The following is a 17,128-nucleotide window of genomic DNA, read 5'->3' on the forward strand; positions in this document are numbered from 1 at the left end:
GGAAGAGGAAGATCAGCATTGTGCAGCAGGCTTCTTTCTCACGATCTCAACTGAGGTAAAGCATCAAGGAGATCACAAAGGCGTTTTCTCCTATACTTTATAGCGCATTTGTCATCAACAAATATCAACACTCTATTGTGCCGCAGTAACAGAAAACAAAGATGAACACATCAAGAATTTTGATGACTTGAATTTGATCTTGACAACTAGCTTCATGGACAAAAAGAACAAAAGTATAAAATAAAATGCAACCAAAAATACAGGGGTGTGCTCAATATGTTTCAAAGGGCAAAAATGTTCCTGGATTTCTTGATTATCTATTCAAGATGGAAGTTTTGGATAGTTTCCTATTCCTCCTACTTCAGTGTGTCATCGTCATCATCACCATCACCATCATCATGATCATCAACATTGTTTATGCCGTATACTCCAGCCTTTCTAGCAGCCAATCATTTCCTCAGTTTACCTCTATGGACTTTGCAGTCAGTCCTGCAAGTGTCCAGGTTGCTTTCATGGTGAAATTCTTAGCCTAACATCCTCAACCTCATGGCTTTCCCTGTGTTATTATCGGGAGAGGAAAGCCAGCGGAACCAACAATAAGAGGCAACTATCAACAATGTATTCAAATTCAATTTTATGTTTGTGGTGGGTTTATGTGTCTTTGTGTGTCTCTTTGACAAACTTGCTCTTTTATTTCATAGATATTAACAAACGTTCAGTTCAAATTATATATTAGGTAAATATTATATAGGAATTGACCCTGATACTTTCTCTGAGCTTTTGAATCCAGATTTGTTCCATACAGTCCTATTTTTCAGATTTGAGATTAAATGCTCTTTGGAAAACTTATATAATCAACCTCCCATTTGGACAAGCACTCCATGAAAACAGACATAATAAGATACACCAATGACCTGGAAATCTGACAAAATATTTGTGAAACTCAGAGGGGTACGTTTCTAAATTCACTTAAGTTAATTTTCAGAGTACCGCAACACTTGTCTTGCTTCTCAGTGTGCTAGAAGGCTCCATTCAAGGGTGGGTCCTGTTGCACTTCTCCGGAAGAGGAATGCCCCCAAAAAGGTAGAAAGAAGTGTTTTGTGAATGGAGGTCAGGTGGAAAAACTCCAGGATCATGGGGTGCATGAAAATTGAGCGTCTTAAATTTATCATACATCAGAAAGATTGAATATGATGGTGGTTTTCACAGACATTTTTGAATAACCTTCACACACCTGAGGTCACTCAATTGTAATTTTTCTTTAATTTTTCACTAGGTGGAGAATGGAATTCCCCTCTATGAGATCTAGTATATCAAAGGACTGAAGAGTGATAGACTTGAGGACATGGGCAGGAACAAAAATATAATGATCAAGAGACTATCATCTTAGAACTTATACTCTGTGAAATCATGCAGTCCAAGATGTTGAGTTTTAGAATCCACAGACATAGCAAATATGAAGGAGTCAAGAGATAGAGAATCAGCACTTACCTTTTCTGCATGAAGAATAAGAAGACCTCCAGGATTCTATCCTGTAAGAGTAGAGAAATAAAAGTTATTAGGGATGCTAAGTTTCCTACACAACACTGTCTGCCTTGATAGCCACATTATGCAGACTACCTAGCATACGCACGCTTGCCAACCAACCTTTACCTGTTTCTTCCTTCCTCTATTTTGGCTTGTTTTACAATGACTCCTTTCCTTCCTGATTGCTTCAACTAAAGCTGCCAGGCTCTCTTCTTTATACAATAACCCAAGTGAAGACAATTGTTTACCCTTGGATATACTACTGGCAGATATAGAATAGGATGAGGAGGTCATATCACATATTTCTCAGATTCATTTGTCATGACATCTTCTATTCCATATCTCATAGTACACTGTTTCTGTGTTAAAAATAATGAGGCCTCACAGTATCTCTGATGTTGCTTTCATATCTTAAGAAAACATGGCTGAGAAAACAGTTTCCTAGAGTTGTATCATCTTCTGGTTCATCATGTGAAAATGTTACTCACCCTAGCACAACAACAGAATTATGGAATGAAAATGAAAGAGAGACATCCATCAAAATGCCGACAACGTCTGGATCTTGGGCAACTCCACTTAATCCCAAGACAGGTAAGATCTTTGAGTATGTAATGTAGGCAATACTTATTCCTCTCGAGTGTAGGAAGTGGCAACATGAACTAAACTGGTGGAATGCAATCATAAATTCCCTTCCTAAATTCTGTTCTGGAATGGTGTATGTCATTTCAAGAGCAGGAGGTGTTTTCCATTCGAATCACCTTCCCATGTACAATGTTGGTGACCATACCCTTTCTCTGGATCTTTAGGGAAACCTAAGGATTTTCTTTCATCATGTCTCTGTGTTATATGCAACTTATCTCTGAATCATTTTTTTGTTAGATGGGAATTGGTTGCTCTGAGCAGTGCTTGCCTTCACCCCTGCTACACGTGTCTGCTGCATTATTTATTCTCCTCGTGAACATGCTCCCCATTTTTTCCCCAGCTGACTGGTTTGGAGGACTGCATGGAAGTGAAATGCTTGATGGTCATTGGAATTGTATCTATGAGCTAACTATACGTCTTGTGAATCTTGAGCCAACTACACTTCTTGTGAATCTCTCAGCATGCAAATAAATCAAAACAGTGTAAACAACGTGAAGGTCCCAATCCCAGAGCAGGCTGATGTAAAGAGAGATTTTAATTGGACTTTATCAGAAAGTTCTCTCATATTTAAAAAGAAATTATGGTAGTAAGATATGATTGCTGAGAATATCCAGATCTGAAAAGCAACTGGATATGGTGGCTGGAGTGTGAGGTGACTCTAGCATGTAGAATTGATACACCATCAAGGGAGTATGATATATTCAGAGGCAACAAAGAGAAAAGGAATGACTCTCACAGTATGGGAAATCATCAGGCCTTCCTGCCTAAATTGGGAAAGGAACAGGAATCCAAAAGCCCTCCAAATTTTGCAGTCAGGGTGGGCACGAGTCCTGCCACCTCCTCTTCCCCTCACCCCATTGTAGTTATTTCCAATTCATCATAGAGGATCATTGAGATTCTCTGTAATGAATTCACTGCTTCCACCTCTTTATGAGTCCTTCTTTCAGGCATGTAAGAGCAAATAACTTCAAATCAATGGACACTCTAGGCTTTTCGAGGCAGAATATGGAAGCAAAAAGCTGGACAGTTTTCACATCCAGAAAGTTGCTCTTCTCTCAAAATTTAGGAGATCAAAGCCCGTCTGCACTGTAACTGTCTTCCTTTCAAATGCAAGAGTGCTAGCCATGTTCTGGAAGCATCACGGTCGTCAAGACCACCACTTATCTGGACCTCAGAGGGGTTATGTTTGAGTCAATCAGCGTCCTCAGAAACCTGTTGTCATCATCGATCCAGAGAAGGCAGCTCTGAACACATGAGCATCCGCAGTGACACTGGAAAGCAGTGATAGATAGACTCTTTGGCTTGGAAGAGGAAGATCAGCATTGTGCAGCAGGCTTCTTTCTCACGATCTCAACTGAGGTAAAGCATCAAGGAGATCACAAAGGTGTTTTCTCCCATACTTTATAGCGCATTTGTCATCAACAAATATCAACACTCTATTGTGCCGCAGTAACAGAAAACAAAGATGAACACATCAAGAATTTTGATGACTTGAATTTGATCTTGACAACTAGCTTCATGGACAAAAAGAAAAAAAGTATAAAATAAAATGCAACCAAAAATACAGGGGTGTGCTCAATATGTTTCAAAGGGCAAAAATGTTCCTGGATTTCTTGATTATCTATTCAAGATGGAAGTTTTGGATAGTTTCCTATTCCTCCTACTTCAGTGTGTCATCGTCATAATCACCATCACCATCACCATCATCATGATCATCAACATTGTTTATGCCATATACTCCACCCTTTCTAGCAGCCAATTATTTCCTCAGTTTACCTCTATGGACTTTGCAGTCAGTCCTGCAAGTGTCCAGGTTGCTTTCATGGTGAAATTCTTAGCCTAACATCCTCAACCTCATGGCTTTCCCTGTGTTATTATCGGGAGAGGAAAGCCAGCGGAACCAACAATAGAGGCAACTATCACAAATGTATTCAAATTCAATTTTATGTTTGTGGTGGGTTTATGTGTCTTTGTGTGTCTCTTTGACAAACTTGCTCTTTCATTTCATAGATATTAACAAAGGTTCAGTTCAAATTATATATTAGGTAAATATTATATAGGAATTGACCCTGATACTTTCTCTGAGCTTTTGAATCCAGATTTGTTCCATACAGTCCTATTTTTCAGATTTGAGATAAAATGCTCTTTGGAAAACTTATATAACCAACCTCCCATTTGGACAAGCACTCCATGAAAACAGACATAATAAGATACACCAATGACCTGGAAACCTGACAAAATATTTGTGAAACTCAGAGGGGTACGTTTCTAAATTCACTTAAGTTAATTTTCAGAGTACCGCAACACTTGTCTTGCTTCTCAGTGTGCTAGAAGGCTCCATTCAAGGGTGGGTTCTGTTGCACTTCTCCGGAAGAGGAATGCCCCAAAAAAGGTAGAAAGAAGTGTTTTGTGAATGGAGGTCAGGTGGAAAAACTCTTGGATCATGGGGTGCATGAAAATTGAGCGTCTTAAATTTATCATACATCAGAAAGATTGAATATGATGGTGGTTTTAACAGACATTTTTGAATAACCTTCACACACCTGAGGTCACTCAATTGTAATTTTTCTTTAATTTTTCACTAGGTGGAGAATGGAATTCCCCTCTATGAGATCTAGTATATCAAAGGACTGAAGAGTGATAGACTTGAGGACATGGGCAGGAACAAAAATATAATGATCAAGAGACTATCATCTTAGAACTTATACTCTGTGAAATCATGCAGTCCAAGATGTTGAGTTTTAGAATCCACAGACATAGCAAATATGAAGGAGTCAAGAGATAGAGAATCAGCACTTACCTTTTCTGCATGAAGAATAAGAAGACCTCCAGGATTCTATCCTGTAAGAGTAGAGAAATAAAAGTTATTAGGGATGCTAAGTTTCCTACACAACACTGTCTGCCTTGATAGCCACATTATGCAGACTACCTAGCATACGCACGCTTGCCAACCAACCTTTACCTGTTTCTTCCTTCCTCTATTTTGGCTTGTTTTACAATGACTCCTTTCCTTCCTGATTGCTTCAACTAAAGCTGCCAGGCTCTCTTCTTTATACAATAACCCAAGTGAAGACAATTGTTTACCCTTGGATATACTACTGGCAGATATAGAATAGGATGAGGAGGTCATATCACATATTTCTCAGATTCATTTGTCATGACATCTTCTATTCCATATCTCATAGTACACTGTTTCTGTGTTAAAAATAATGAGGCCTCACAGTATCTCTGATGTTGCTTTCATATCTTAAGAAAACATGGCTGAGAAAACAGTTTCCTAGAGTTGTATCATCTTCTGGTTCATCATGTGAAAATGTTACTCACCCTAGCACAACAACAGAATTATGGAATGAAAATGAAAGAGAGACATCCATCAAAATGCCGACAACGTCTGGATCTTGGGCAACTCCACTTAATCCCAAGACAGGTAAGATCTTTGAGTATGTAATGTAGGCAATACTTATTCCTCTCGAGTGTAGGAAGTGGCAACATGAACTAAACTGGTGGAATGCAATCATAAATTCTCTTCCGAAATTCTGTTCTGGAATGGTGTATGTCATTTCAAGAGCAGGAGGTGTTTTCCATTCGAATCACCTTCCCATGTACAATGTTGGTGACCATACCCTTTCTCTGGATCTTTAGGGAAACCTAAGGATTTTCTTTCATCATGTCTCTGTGTTATATGCAACTTATCTCTGAATCATTTTTTTGTTAGATGGGAATTGGTTGCTCTGAGCAGTGCTTGCCTTCACCCCTGCTACACGTGTCTGCTGCATTATTTATTCTCCTCGTGAACATGCTCCCCATTTTTTCCCCAGCTGACTGGTTTGGAGGACTGCATGGAAGTGAAATGCTTGATGGTCATTGGAATTGTATCTATGAGCTAACTATACGTCTTGTGAATCTTGAGCCAACTACACTTCTTGTGAATCTCTCAGCATGCAAATATATCAAAACAGTGTAAACAACGTGAAGGTCCCAATCCCAGAGCAGGCTGATGTAAAGAGAGATTTTAATTGGACTTTATCAGTAAGTTCTCTCATATTTAAAAAGAAATTATGGTAGTAAGATATGATTGCTGAGAATATCCAGATCTGAAAAGCAACTGGATATGGTGGCTGGAGTGTGAGGTGACTCTAGCATGTAGAATTGATACACCATCAAGGGAGTATGATATATTCAGAGGCAACAAAGAGAAAAGGAATGACTCTCACAGTATGGGAAATCATCAGGCCTTCCTGCCTAAATTGGGAAAGGAACAGGAATCCAAAAGCCCTCCAAATTTTGCAGTCAGGGTGGGCACGAGTCCTGCCACCTCCTCTTCCCCTCACCCCATTGTAGTTATTTCCAATTCATCATAGAGGATCATTGAGATTCTCTGTAATGAATTCACTGCTTCCACCTCTTTATGAGTCCTTCTTTCAGGCATGTAAGAGCAAATAACTTAAATCAATGGACACTCTAGGCTTTTCGAGGCAGAATATGGAAGCAAAAAGCTGGACAGTTTTCACATCCAGAAAGTTGCTCTTCTCTCAAAATTTAGGAGATCAAAGCCCGTCTGCACTGTAACTGTCTTCCTTTCAAATGCAAGAGTGCTAGCCATGTTCTGGAAGCATCACGGTCGTCAAGACCACCACTTATCTGGACCTCAGAGGGGTTATGTTTGAGTCAATCAGCGTCCTCAGAAACCTGTTGTCATCATCGATCCAGAGAAGGCAGCTCTGAACACATGAGCATCCGCAGTGACACTGGAAAGCAGTGATAGATAGACTCTTTGGCTTGGAAGAGGAAGATCAGCATTGTGCAGCAGGCTTCTTTCTCACGATCTCAACTGAGGTAAAGCATCAAGGAGATCACAAAGGCGTTTTCTCCTATACTTTATAGCGCATTTGTCATCAACAAATATCAACACTCTATTGTGCCGCAGTAACAGAAAACAAAGATGAACACATCAAGAATTTTGATGACTTGAATTTGATCTTGACAACTAGCTTCATGGACAAAAAGAACAAAAGTATAAAATAAAATGCAACCAAAAATACAGGGGTGTGCTCAATATGTTTCAAAGGGCAAAAATGTTCCTGGATTTCTTGATTATCTATTCAAGATGGAAGTTTTGGATAGTTTCCTATTCCTCCTACTTCAGTGTGTCATTGTCACCATCACCATCACCATCATCATGATCATCAACATTGTTTTATGCCTTATCCTCCACCCTTTCTAGCAGCCAATTATTTCCTCAGTTTACCTCTATGGACTCTGCAGTCAGTCCTGCAAGTGTCCAGGTTGCTTTCATGGTGAAATTCTTAGCCTAACATCCTCAACCTCATGGCTTTCCCTGTGTTATTATCGGGAGAGGAAAGCCAGCGGAACCAACAATAAGAGGCAACTATCAACAATGTATTCAAATTCAATTTTATGTTTGTGGTGGATTTATGTGTCTTTGTGTGTCTCTTTGACAAACTTGCTCTTTTATTTCATAGATATTAACAAAGGATCAGTTCAAATTATATATTAGGTAAATATTATATAGGAATTGACCCTGATACTTTCTCTGAGCTTTTGAATCCAGATTTGTTCCATACAGTGCTAGTTTTCAGATTTGAGATAAAATGCTCTTTGGAAAACTTATATAATCAACCTCCCATTTGGACAAGCACTCCATGAAAACAGACATAAGAAGATACACCAATGACCTGGAAATCTGACAAAATATTTGTGAAACTCAGAGGGGTACGTTTCTAAATTCACTTAAGGTAATTTTCAGAGTACCGCAACACTTGTCTTGCTTCTCAGTGTGCTAGAAGGCTCCATTCAAGGGTGGGTTCTGTTGCACTTCTCCGGAAGAGGAATGCCCCCAAAAAGGTAGAAAGAAGTGTTTTGTGAATGGAGGTCAGGTGGAAAAACTCTAGGATCATAGGGTGCATGAAAATTGAGCATCTTAAATTTATCATACATCAGAAAGATTGAATATGATGGTGATTTTAACAGACATTTTTGAATAACCTTCACACACCTGAGGTCACTCAATTGTAATTTTTCTTTAATTTTTCACTAGGTGGAGAATGGAATTCCCCTCTATGAGATCTAGTATATCAAAGGACTTAAGAGTGATAGACTTGAGGACATGGGCAGGAACAAAAATATAATGATCAAGAGACTATCATCTTAGAACTTATACTCTGTGAAATCATGCAGTCCAAGATGTTGAGTTTTAGAATCCACAGACATAGCAAATATGAAGGAGTCAAGAGATAGAGAATCAGCACTTACCTTTTCTGCATGAAGAATAAGAAGACCTCCAGGATTCTATCCTGTAAGAGTAGAGAAATAAAAGTTATTAGGGATGCTAAGTTTCCTACACAACACTGTCTGCCTTGATAGCCACATTATGCAGACTACCTAGCATACGCACGCTTGCCAACCAACCTTTACCTGTTTCTTCCTTCCTCTATTTTGGCTTGTTTTACAATGACTCCTTTCCTTCCTGATTGCTTCAACTAAAGCTGCCAGGCTCTCTTCTTTATACAATAACCCAAGTGAAGACAATTGTTTACCCTTGGATATACTACTGGCAGATATAGAATAGGATGAGGAGGTCATATCACATATTTCTCAGATTCATTTGTCATGACATCTTCTATTCCATATCTCATAGTACACTGTTTCTGTGTTAAAAATAATGAGGCCTCACAGTATCTCTGATGTTGCTTTCATATCTTAAGAAAACATGGCTGAGAAAACAGTTTCCTAGAGTTGTATCATCTTCTGGTTCATCATGTGAAAATGTTACTCACCCTAGCACAACAACAGAATTATGGAATGAAAATGAAAGAGAGACATCCATCAAAATGCCGACAACGTCTGGATCTTGGGCAACTCCACTTAATCCCAAGACAGGTAAGATCTTTGAGTATGTAATGTAGGCAATACTTATTCCTCTCGAGTGTAGGAAGTGGCAACATGAACTAAACTGGTGGAATGCAATCATAAATTCTCTTCCGAAATTCTGTTCTGGAATGGTGTATGTCATTTCAAGAGCAGGAGGTGTTTTCCCTTCGAATCACCTTCCCATGTACAATGTTGGTGACCATACCCTTTCTCTGGATCTTTAGGGAAACCTAAGGATTTTCTTTCATCATGTCTCTGTGTTATATGCAACTTATCTCTGAATCATTTTTTTGTTAGATGGGAATTGGTTGCTCTGAGCAGTGCTTGCCTTCACCCCTGCTACACGTGTCTGCTGCATTATTTATTCTCCTCGTGAACATGCTCCCCATTTTTTCCCCAGCTGACTGGTTTGGAGGACTGCATGGAAGTGAAATGCTTGATGGTCATTGGAATTGTATCTATGAGCTAACTATACGTCTTGTGAATCTTGAGCCAACTACACTTCTTGTGAATCTCTCAGCATGCAAATAAATCAAAACAGTGTAAACAACGTGAAGGTCCCAATCCCAGAGCAGGCTGATGAAAAGAGAGATTTTAATTGGACTTTATCAGAAAGTTCTCTCATATTTAAAAAGAAATTATGGTAGTAAGATATGATTGCTGAGAATATCCAGATCTGAAAAGCAACTGGATATGGTGGCTGGAGTGTGAGGTGACTCTAGCATGTAGAATTGATACACCATCAAGGGAGTATGATATATTCAGAGGCAACAAAGAGAAAAGGAATGACTCTCACAGTATGGGAAATCATCAGGCCTTCCTGCCTAAATTGGGAAAGGAACAGGAATCCATAAGCCCTCCAAATTTTGCAGTCAGGGTGGGCACGAGTCCTGCCACCTCCTCTTCCCCTCACCCCATTGTAGTTATTTCCAATTCATCATAGAGGATCATTGAGATTCTCTGTAATGAATTCACTGCTTCCACCTCTTTATGAGTCCTTCTTTCAGGCATGTAAGAGCAAATAACTTCAAATCATTGGACACTCTAGGCTTTTCGAGGCAGAATATGGAAGCAGAAAGCTGGACAGTTTTCACATCCAGAAAGTTGCTCTTCTCTCAAAATTTAGGAGATCAAAGCCCGTCTGCACTGTAACTGTCTTCCTTTCAAATGCAAGAGTGCTAGCCATGTTCTGGAAGCATCACGGTCGTCAAGACCAGCACTTATCTGGACCTCAGAGGGGTTATGTTTGAGTCAATCAGCGTCCTCAGAAACCTGTTGTCATCATCGATCCAGAGAAGGCAGCTTTGAACACATGAGCATCCGCAGTGACACTGGAAAGCAGTGATAGATAGACTCTTTGGCTTGGAAGAGGAAGATCAGCATTGTGCAGCAGGCTTCTTTCTCACGATCTCAACTGAGGTAAAGCATCAAGGAGATCACAAAGGTGTTTTCTCCCATACTTTATAGCGCATTTGTCATCAACAAATATCAACACTCTATTGTGCCGCAGTAACAGAAAACAAAGATGAACACATCAAGAATTTTGATGACTTGAATTTGATCTTGACAACTAGCTTCATGGACAAAAAGAACAAAAGTATAAAATAAAATGCAACCAAAAATACAGGGGTGTGCTCAATATGTTTCAAAGGGCAAAAATGTTCCTGGATTTCTTGATTATCTATTCAAGATGGAAGTTTTGGATAGTTTCCTATTCCTCCTACTTCAGTGTTTCATCGTCATCATCACCATCACCATCATCATGATCATCAACATTGTTTATGCCGTATACTCCAGCCTTTCTAGCAGCCAATCATTTCCTCAGTTTACCTCTATGGACTTTGCAGTCAGTCCTGCAAGTGTCCAGGTTGCTTTCATGGTGAAATTCTTAGCCTAACATCCTCAACCTCATGGCTTTCCCTGTGTTATTATCGGGAGAGGAAAGCCAGCGGAACCAACAATAAGAGGCAACTATCACCAATGTATTCAAATTCAATTTTATGTTTGTGATGGATTTATGTGTCTTTGTGTTTCTCTTTGACAAACTTGCTCTTTTATTTCATAGATATTAACAAAGGTTCAGTTCAAATTATATATTGGGTAAATATTATATAGGAATTGACCTTGATACTTTCTCTGACCTTTTTTTTTTTTTTTACTTATTTATTTATTTTTATTCTTTTTTAATTAAAATTTCCACCTGCTCCCCATTTCCCATTTCCCTCCCCTCCTCCCAAATATTGCCCTCCCCCCACTTCCCTCCCCCAGATTTGTTCCATACAGTCCTATTTTTCAGATTTGAGATTAAATGCTCTTTGGAAAACTTATATAATCAACCTCCCATTTGGACAAGCACTCCATGAAAAGAGACATAATAAGATACACCAATGACCTGGAAATCTGACAAAATATTTGTGAAACTCAGAGGGGTACGTTTCTAAATTCACTTAAGTTAATTTTCAGAGTACCGCAACACTTGTCTTGCTTCTCAGTGTGCTAGAAGGCTCCATTCAAGGGTGGGTTCTGTTGCACTTCTCCGGAAGAGGAATGCCCCAAAAAAGGTAGAAAGAAGTGTTTTGTGAATGGAGGTCAGGTGGAAAAACTCTTGGATCATGGGGTGCATGAAAATTGAGCATCTTAAATTTATCATACATCAGAAAGATTGAATATGATGGTGGTTTTAACAGACATTTTTGAATAACCTTCACACACCTGAGGTCACTCAATTGTAATTTTTCTTTAATTTTTCACTAGGTGGAGAATGGAATTCCCCTCTATGAGATCTAGTATATCAAAGGACTTAAGAGTGATAGACTTGAGGACATGGGCAGGAACAAAAATATAATGATCAAGAGACTATCATCTTAGAACTTATACTCTGTGAAATCATGCAGTCCAAGATGTGGAGCTTTAGAATCCACAGACATAGCAAATATGAAGGAGTCAAGAGATAGAGAATCAGCACTTACCTTTTCTGCATGAAGAATAAGAAGACCTCCAGGATTCTATCCTGTAAGAGTAGAGAAATAAAAGTTATTAGGGATGCTAAGTTTCCTACACAACACTGTCTGCCTTGATAGCCACATTATGCAGACTACCTAGCATACGCACGCTTGCCAACCAACCTTTACCTGTTTCTTCCTTCCTCTATTTTGGCTTGTTTTACAATGACTCCTTTCCTTCCTGATTGCTTCAACTAAAGCTGCCAGGCTCTCTTCTTTATACAATAACCCAAGTGAAGACAATTGTTTACCCTTGGATATACTACTGGCAGATATAGAATAGGATGAGGGGGTCATATCACATATTTCTCAGATTCATTTGTCATGACATCTTCTATTCCATATCTCATAGTACACTGTTTCTGTGTTAAAAATAATGAGGCCTCACAGTATCTCTGATGTTGCTTTCATATCTTAAGAAAACATGGCTGAGAAAACAGTTTCCTAGAGTTGTATCATCTTCTGGTTCATCATGTGAAAATGTTACTCACCCTAGCACAACAACAGAATTATGGAATGAAAATGAAAGAGAGACATCCATCAAAATGCCGACAACGTCTGGATCTTGGGCAACTCCACTTAATCCCAAGACAGGTAAGATCTTTGAGTATGTAATGTAGGCAATACTTATTCCTCTCGAGTGTAGGAAGTGGCAACATGAACTAAACTGGTGGAATGCAATCATAAATTCTCTTCCGAAATTCTGTTCTGGAATGGTGTATGTCATTTCAAGAGCAGGAGGTGTTTTCCCTTCGAATCACCTTCCCATGTACAATGTTGGTGACCATACCCTTTCTCTGGATCTTTAGGGAAACCTAAGGATTTTCTTTCATCATGTCTCTGTGTTATATGCAACTTATCTCTGAATCATTTTTTTGTTAGATGGGAATTGGTTGCTCTGAGCAGTGCTTGCCTTCACCCCTGCTACACGTGTCTGCTGCATTATTTATTCTCCTCGTGAACATGCTCCCCATTTTTTCCCCAGCTGACTGGTTTGGAGGACTGCATGGAAGTGAAATGCTTGATGGTCATTGGAATTGTATCTATGAGCTAACTATACGTCTTGTGAATCTTGAGCCAACTACACTTCTTGTGAATCTCTCAGCATGCAAATAAATCAAAACAGTGTAAACAACGTGAAGGTCCCAATCCCAGAGCAGGCTGATGAAAAGAGAGATTTTAATTGGACTTTATCAGAAAGTTCTCTCATATTTAAAAAGAAATTATGGTAGTAAGATATGATTGCTGAGAATATCCAGATCTGAAAAGCAACTGGATATGGTGGCTGGAGTGTGAGGTGACTCTAGCATGTAGAATTGATACACCATCAAGGGAGTATGATATATTCAGAGGCAACAAAGAGAAAAGGAATGACTCTCACAGTATGGGAAATCATCAGGCCTTCCTGCCTAAATTGGGAAAGGAACAGGAATCCAAAAGCCCTCCAAATTTTGCAGTCAGGGTGGGCACTAGTCCTGCCACCTCCTCTTCCCCTCACCCCATTGTGGTTATTTCCAATTCATCATAGAGGATCATTGAGATTCTCTGTAATGAATTCACTGCTTCCACCTCTTTATGAGTCCTTCTTTCAGGCATGTAAGAGCAAATAACTTCAAATCATTGGACACTCTAGGCTTTTCGAGGCAGAATATGGAAGCAAAAAGCTGGACAGTTTTCACATCCAGAAAGTTGCTCTTCTCTCAAAATTTAGGAGATCAAAGCCCGCCTGCACTGTAACTGTCTTCCTTTCAAATGCAAGAGTGCTAGCCATGTTCTGGAAGCATCACGGTCGTCAAGACCACCACTTATCTGGACCTCAGAGGGGTTATGTTTGAGTCAATCAGCGTCCTCAGAAACCTGTTGTCATCATCGATCCAGAGAAGGCAGCTTTGAACACATGAGCATCCGCAGTGACACTGGAAAGCAGTGATAGATAGACTCTTTGGCTTGGAAGAGGAAGATCAGCATTGTGCAGCAGGCTTCTTTCTCACGATCTCAACTGAGGTAAAGCATCAAGGAGATCACAAAGGCGTTTTCTCCTATACTTTATAGCGCATTTGTCATCAACAAATATCAACACTCTATTGTGCCGCAGTAACAGAAAACAAAGATGAACACATCAAGAATTTTGATGACTTGAATTTGATCTTGACAACTAGCTTCATGGACAAAAAGAAAAAAAGTATAAAATAAAATGCAACCAAAAATACAGGGGTGTGCTTAATATGTTTCAAAGGGCAAAAATGTTCCTGGATTTCTTGATTATCTATTCAAGATGGAAGTTTTGGATAGTTTCCTATTCCTGCTACTTCAGTGTGTCATCGTCATCATCACCATCACCATCATCATGATCATCAACATTGTTTATGCCGTATACTCCAGCCTTTCTAGCAGCCAATCATTTCCTCAGTTTACCTCTATGGACTTTGCAGTCAGTCCTGCAAGTGTCCAGGTTGCTTTCATGGTGAAATTCTTAGCCTAACATCCTCAACCTCATGGCTTTCCCTGTGTTATTATCGGGAGAGGAAAGCCAGCGGAACCAACAATAAGAGGCAACTATCAACAATGTATTCAAATTCAATTTTATGTTTGTGGTGGGTTTATGTGTCTTTGTGTGTCTCTTTGACAAACTTGCTCTTTTATTTCATAGATATTAACAAACGTTCAGTTCAAATTATATATTAGGTAAATATTATATAGGAATTGACCCTGATACTTTCTCTGAGCTTTTGAATCCAGATTTGTTCCATACAGTCCTATTTTTCAGATTTGAGATTAAATGCTCTTTGGAAAACTTATATAATCAACCTCCCATTTGGACAAGCACTCCATGAAAACAGACATAATAAGATACACCAATGACCTGGAAATCTGACAAAATATTTGTGAAACTCAGAGGGGTACGTTTCTAAATTCACTTAAGTTAATTTTCAGAGTACCGCAACACTTGTCTTGCTTCTCAGTGTGCTAGAAGGCTCCATTCAAGGGTGGGTTCTGTTGCACTTCTCCGGAAGAGGAATGCCCCAAAAAAGGTAGAAAGAAGTGTTTTGTGAATGGAGGTCAGGTGGAAAAACTCTTGGATCATGGGGTGCATGAAAATTGAGCATCTTAAATTTATCATACATCAGAAAGATTGAATATGATGGTGGTTTTAACAGACATTTTTGAATAACCTTCACACACCTGAGGTCACTCAATTGTAATTTTTCTTTAATTTTTCACTAGGTGGAGAATGGAATTCCCCTCTATGAGATCTAGTATATCAAAGGACTTAAGAGTGATAGACTTGAGGACATGGGCAGGAACAAAAATATAATGATCAAGAGACTATCATCTTAGAACTTATACTCTGTGAAATCATGCAGTCCAAGATGTGGAGCTTTAGAATCCACAGACATAGCAATTATGAAGGAGTCAAGAGATAGAGAATCAGCACTTACCTTTTCTGCATGAAGAATAAGAAGACCTCCAGGATTCTATCCTGTAAGAGTAGAGAAATAAAAGTTATTAGGGATGCTAAGTTTCCTACACAACACTGTCTGCCTTGATAGCCACATTATGCAGACTACCTAGCATACGCACGCTTGCCAACCAACCTTTACCTGTTTCTTCCTTCCTCTATTTTGGCTTGTTTTACAATGACTCCTTTCCTTCCTGATTGCTTCAACTAAAGCTGCCAGGCTCTCTTCTTTATACAATAACCCAAGTGAAGACAATTGTTTACCCTTGGATATACTACTGGCAGATATAGAATAGGATGAGGAGGTCATATCACATATTTCTCAGATTCATTTGTCATGACATCTTCTATTCCATATCTCATAGTACACTGTTTCTGTGTTAAAAATAATGAGGCCTCACAGTATCTCTGATGTTGCTTTCATATCTTAAGAAAACATGGCTGAGAAAACAGTTTCCTAGAGTTGTATCATCTTCTGGTTCATCATGTGAAAATGTTACTCACCCTAGCACAACAACAGAATTATGGAATGAAAATGAAAGAGAGACATCCATCAAAATGCCGACAACGTCTGGATCTTGGGCAACTCCACTTAATCCCAAGACAGGTAAGATCTTTGAGTATGTAATGTAGGCAATACTTATTCCTCTCGAGTGTAGGAAGTGGCAACATGAACTAAACTGGTGGAATGCAATCATAAATTCTCTTCCGAAATTCTGTTCTGGAATGGTGTATGTCATTTCAAGAGCAGGAGGTGTTTTCCCTTCGAATCACCTTCCCATGTACAATGTTGGTGACCATACCCTTTCTCTGGATCTTTAGGGAAACCTAAGGATTTTCTTTCATCATGTCTCTGTGTTATATGCAACTTATCTCTGAATCATTTTTTTGTTAGATGGGAATTGGTTGCTCTGAGCAGTGCTTGCCTTCACCCCTGCTACACGTGTCTGCTGCATTATTTATTCTCCTCGTGAACATGCTCCCCATTTTTTCCCCAGCTGACTGGTTTGGAGGACTGCATGGAAGTGAAATGCTTGATGGTCATTGGAATTGTATCTATGAGCTAACTATACGTCTTGTGAATCTTGAGCCAACTACACTTCTTGTGAATCTCTCAGCATGCAAATAAATCAAAACAGTGTAAACAACGTGAAGGTCCCAATCCCAGAGCAGGCTGATGAAAAGAGAGATTTTAATTGGACTTTATCAGAAAGTTCTCTCATATTTAAAAAGAAATTATGGTAGTAAGATATGATTGCTGAGAATATCCAGATCTGAAAAGCAACTGGATATGGTGGCTGGAGTGTGAGGTGACTCTAGCATGTAGAATTGATACACCATCAAGGGAGTATGATATATTCAGAGGCAACAAAGAGAAAAGGAATGACTCTCACAGTATGGGAAATCATCAGGCCTTCCTGCCTAAATTGGGAAAGGAACAGGAATCCAAAAGCCCTCCAAATTTTGCAGTCAGGGTGGGCACTAGTCCTGCCACCTCCTCTTCCCCTCACCCCATTGTGGTTATTTCCAATTCATCATAGAGGATCATTGAGATTCTCTGTAATGAATTCACTGCTTCCACCTCTTTATGAGTCCTTCTTTCAGG

General features: G+C 39.3%; 4 non-coding genes across 4 annotated transcripts; all 4 read right to left on the bottom strand.

The window, feature by feature from the left end:
- Nucleotides 1-3,335: 3,335 nt before the first annotated feature.
- Nucleotides 3,336-3,400, bottom strand: LOC130865640 (small nucleolar RNA SNORD109A). Its single transcript, XR_009056191.1, has one exon. It is a non-coding gene; the product is annotated as a small nucleolar RNA SNORD109A (small nucleolar RNA).
- Nucleotides 3,401-6,812: 3,412 nt separating this feature from the next.
- LOC130865642 (small nucleolar RNA SNORD109A) lies at nucleotides 6,813-6,877 on the bottom strand. The gene has a single exon (XR_009056193.1). It is a non-coding gene; the product is annotated as a small nucleolar RNA SNORD109A (small nucleolar RNA).
- Nucleotides 6,878-10,286: 3,409 nt separating this feature from the next.
- Nucleotides 10,287-10,351, bottom strand: LOC130865643 (small nucleolar RNA SNORD109A). The gene has a single exon (XR_009056194.1). It is a non-coding gene; the product is annotated as a small nucleolar RNA SNORD109A (small nucleolar RNA).
- A 3,522-nt stretch (nucleotides 10,352-13,873) lies between these two features.
- LOC130865644 (small nucleolar RNA SNORD109A) lies at nucleotides 13,874-13,938 on the bottom strand. The gene has a single exon (XR_009056195.1). It is a non-coding gene; the product is annotated as a small nucleolar RNA SNORD109A (small nucleolar RNA).
- Nucleotides 13,939-17,128: the final 3,190 nt, after the last annotated feature.

This window comes from Chionomys nivalis, chromosome 23, assembly GCF_950005125.1.
Source record: "Chionomys nivalis chromosome 23, mChiNiv1.1, whole genome shotgun sequence".
Classification (NCBI taxonomy): Eukaryota; Metazoa; Chordata; class Mammalia; order Rodentia; family Cricetidae; genus Chionomys; species Chionomys nivalis.